Source organism: Octodon degus, unplaced genomic scaffold (assembly GCF_000260255.1).
Source record: "Octodon degus isolate 3935 unplaced genomic scaffold, OctDeg1.0 scaffold00015, whole genome shotgun sequence".
Lineage (NCBI taxonomy): Eukaryota > Metazoa > Chordata > Mammalia > Rodentia > Octodontidae > Octodon > Octodon degus.
The window spans coordinates 16,988,752-16,993,506 of record NW_004524591.1 but is presented as its reverse complement, the minus strand read 5'-3'; positions in this window follow the sequence as shown (position 1 = coordinate 16,993,506).

The following is a 4,755-nucleotide window of genomic DNA, read 5'->3' as shown; positions in this document are numbered from 1 at the left end:
GCAGCATTCTAAACAGTCAGAAAGGAATTAAAAAGATAAACATGGTCAATGTTCAACTGCACAGGACTTCAGCTGGCTTCCTCTTGAAATAGTTTGGACAGTAGAAAGGTACTGCAACTACCAGGTTTGTGAATCTGGTCATCTTTAACAGTTGTCTTTTTTTTTTGGTGGAACCAGGGATTGAACTCAGGTCCTTGCGCTTGCCATGGAAGCACTTATTCTACTGAGCCATCTCCCCAGCTCAACAATTGTCTTTTTAAGACACTTGTGAAAGGGAATGCACTTATTCAAAAGGAAAGAGTTACTGAGTTGAGAAGGACAGGAGAGGGAGTAGGGAAAGAGATTTATCTATGCATTTAAGCAGGATGGTTTGGGCAACTACTGTGCATTTTACTGGTCTATGGCGAGAAGCAGTCAATGCTTTAATTTGTTTTGTCTCTTTTTAATTGTTTCTTCTTTTTATCTTCTTAATTTCTTATGCATTTCTTTCTTCTTCCAATTTTACATGCATATATCTGGTAATATGAATAACTAGTTGGAAGACAACATTATGTATTACAACAAATACTGTGAAATTCATATTATTACTCTGTTAAGTGAAAATCTGTATCACTTGAAATTTTTTCTGTTTTAATTCTAATTTGTACTCTTCTTAAAAAAATTGCCTTTTTTAAGAGAATTAAACTATTCTCCTTTGGGATTTCAACATGATTGTATTGTTTTCTGAAAATCATACTCCTTAGAAAATTACTCATTAGCATGGAGCTCAGTTTCTTCTCATGGTTTTTAAAAAATTTTTTATTTTTCTTTTCATGTTTTAACAGTATCTTTAAGTTTCAAAACAGACACATCTGTCTGGTTAGCATGTCAGTTTTCTTTATATATAATTTGATATACAGGAATAACTAGATTCCAAAAAATATTAGTGGTTGGAAATTTTATGTTCAGATATTAATTATTGTCAGAGAGATTATAAATAAAAATTTAGACATGTGATCCAGCAGTATTTTGTAAGTAAAATATCTAGCATAACTTCTTCAAAGCTGCCAGTGAACTTTGTCTCCTGAATCTGTAATTCAGAAGGTACCATAAGACTTTAATTTCTGACATCATTTTTATTGAGATCAATCTGGGAGAAACTGGACAGTGTGGAAAGAACATCTGGAAATAGCTATTGATTTATTCATTTGACAAATATTTCTGGAGATTCTGGTCTGTGCCAGGCACTGTGCTAAGTTATATGAGTAATTTAAAGAAAAAAATGAGAAGGACCTCGGTTACAAGGAACTTACCGTCTACTAGAGATAAGCCCTTGTACAAAGTAGAATTAAAAAAAAAAAAAAAAAAGAAAGTAGAATTTAAAGTGCCATAAAACAAAGACAGGAATTCTGAAAAGATTTGTTTACTCCCAGATTGTGAAATCTGAGATGGTTCCGTGAAAAGATGGCAGTTCAAATATGCTGGGAAATGTATATTGGATTTAGACATGTGGAAATGGGAGGGAAGAAAACAAACGGCCCGCAACCATCGTAAACCACTGCGCCCTAGAGAATAGCCGCAGGAGACTACTGCCGTGGTCCTGTGTGTGTGCAGACAAACAGACGGGGTTGGTGTTCATCAGCTTGCACCCTACATAATTGCTGTGATGTGTAGCTTGTGTATGATATTGTAAAAAGGACTACAGAAATTATAAATATTCTTTTTTTTTTTTTTTTTTTTTGGTGGAACCGGGGATTGAACTCAGGCCCTTGCGCTTGCCAGGGAAGCGCTTATTCCACTGAGCCATCTCCTCGGCCCCTATAAATATTCTGATGCTACACTAATTGCCATTTTGTAAATCTCTTGAAGTTTTACTTCTGCAAATCTTGCAAGATTTTGTGAATAGGAGCAAAGTATTACTTCCATCAGAATTTAATGTGACTAGCTTTGAGTCATAACTGTTGAACCTCTACCTGATATGTAAAGTATAAATAGAAAGGAACAGTGGGCCAGGGAGATGGCTCAGTAGAATAAGAGCTCGCCTGGCAAGTGCAAGGGCCTGAGTTCAATGCCCAGTTCCGGGGGGGGGGGGGAAGGAACAAGACACAATAAATATCTCTGTTTAAGTTCTGTTTGTTTTATCTCCTTAAAGCTTTCCTCAATATGTTTGTTTTTCCTCATGTTTGTTGTCATTCAAATTCAGGTGTATAATTCTCATTTAGCACTTGCTGTCTTCAGCCCTGAACTCCTTCATTCCATGCTCCATCTTGCAGAGTGAAATTTCTAAAATACCCAGTTTGATAAAAGCTCTCCTTGCTTTAGAATGACTCAACAGTATTGCACTGCTTTTATAACAGAATTTGAATTCCATTACATGATTTATAAGGCCTTCCATGACCATTTTTTTCAAGGTTGATATGTGTGATCAGAGTGTCTAAATGAAAGATAAGCCACTTGAAAAGAATCAGTCAAATATCAGGCAATAACAGATACCACATGATAATGCATTTACTCTATGTCTTGTTGGACATATTTCTTGTTCTGTTTTTTATATGAGCCACTTAGCTAAAATTTACTTTATAGATAGCTCAGCTACTCTTCTCTCATTGCTGGGACAAATACCTGACACCCAAAATGAAGGAGGGAAAGGCTTATTTAGTTAACAGTTACTGGAGGTTTCAGTCCAATACCTAGCTGGCTCCAAGGCAGAGTGGTGCAAGGCAGAGAGCAACCTTTCATGGTGGTGGCAAAGAGAAGAGAGCAAATGGGAGGAGCAGCAGCACCAATGGCTGTGGAGAGCAAGTCCATCTCCCTTATGTTGCATTCAGGCTATCAGCCCCAGGCTGGATGTGGTACTCTCACCCATAATCCCAGCAGCACTTACACCTATAATCCTAGCAGCTCTCACATCCATAAATCCCAGTGGATCATGAATTATCACAAACTCTAGAAGTCCACCCCATAACTGTATGAAGTTTTGGGGGAACAACTAGACACAAACCATAACAATAGACTAGATTAATTCTTTACATATTCTCTATAAAGTGAATTTCTGTATTTTCAGTCATCTCTTTTTTTCATTCTTTCTTTTTCTTTTTTCTAGAGCCGGGGATTGAACTCAGGCCCTTGTGCTTGCCACGGAAGCACTTATTCAACTGAGCTATCTTCCCAGCCCCATTTTCAGTATTTTCTATACTGTATTTTATTATAAAATTAGAAATTGACTTTATGTGAGGATCATTAACCTTAAAATACAGGCATGCATGGTGGTGCATACCTGTAATCTAGCTACTCAGGAGAATTTGAGGTCAGCCTGGGCCACCTAGCAAGAGTTTGTCTCAAAAAATGATAAAAATGACTGAGGATGTAGCTCAGCACTCCCTGGATACAGTTCACAGTGCTATACATACATAAACATGCATACACACATGCACACAAATGCTAGCTTTAGGAAACAAATTAATCTGTGTAGAAAAGGGAAAAACATACTGTTGTAATCAAGAGTCTCAAGGGGAACAATTATATACAGGAAGCGTAATTATAGGATTATTTATAACAGTCATATACAAAGAGAGTACAGGAAATCTGTCTGTACACTGAAGACCAAAATAATCCAGCTGAGGACCTGGATCCCATGGTAATGTCCTGTGTGAGTCCAGCTGAAAACTAGAGCTCATAACGATAGTCCCCATGAGTCCAACTGGAGGCCAAGAGTCCACGGCAATGTCTCATGCAGGCCTATTTCAAGGTTCTGTGCTGGAAAGGCACAAGGGTCAGTGGTGGATGCTAGAAAGTTTGTGCCAAAAGGGTGAAGGATCTGAGCAGCAGGCTGAGGGATCTGCACTGGAGCCAGGAAGCAATGCTCAAAGTAAGGACCAGAGCTCCCCCAACTTGAACTGCAGCCACTCTCAGTGACAAGATCCTGAGCTCTTTCAACAATGAGAACATCTGAGTTCATCAGGAAAGCCAGCATACAAGCTCCTGCAGGAGAACCAACAGCTCCTAAGAACTTCTCTTCTTCTCCAGTTCTTTTTACATTGTTGGCAACTATCCGCTGGTGGGCCCTCCACACCCAGTTCAGTTCAGCTGGGTATTACTCTTATACTTAAATGTGAACTGATTAATAAATTTGCAATTTGAGCCTGGGGAGATAGCTCATTAGAATAAGCACTTGCCTGGAGAGCACAGAGTCCTGAGTTCAATCCCCAGTGTGCTACCATACCTGTCGGCTTGTACTTTTAAATTGCAATTTTAATATTTTTTATTTGTTCCATTTTATCCCCATATACAATAATTAAAAAAAAAAACACACCTTTTCACTGAAAAGTTGATTTAAAAGGCTAGGTAACTGCTTAGGGAAGTGGCACACATGTTTCCCATCCTTGCTTTGATTTGCCGATTGCTTGCTTCTACTGATGGTTAAGTAGGACACAAGTAGGGACTTAGCTCATTACTCTTTATTGCAATTTGAATCAAGAATCCACAAGTGGATCCACGTCCCAGCCCCAGGCGCCATCTCCCTGAAAATATTTGTTATATGGAAATACTACGTAGGACAAGTCAAACATGGAGTAATTCCTTTTCCTCATTTTTGACTATCATTCTTGCTCATAATTTGGTGATTATCTGGATACCTACATACACACATGGCAATTTCTCTATAACTATACTTATAAAAATAAAATGCATACAAAGATAGTATTGCCACCTTAATAATTGTAAGTGTGCTGTTCAGTAGTCTTTTTTTTTTTTTTTTTTTTTTCTCCGAATGCCTTC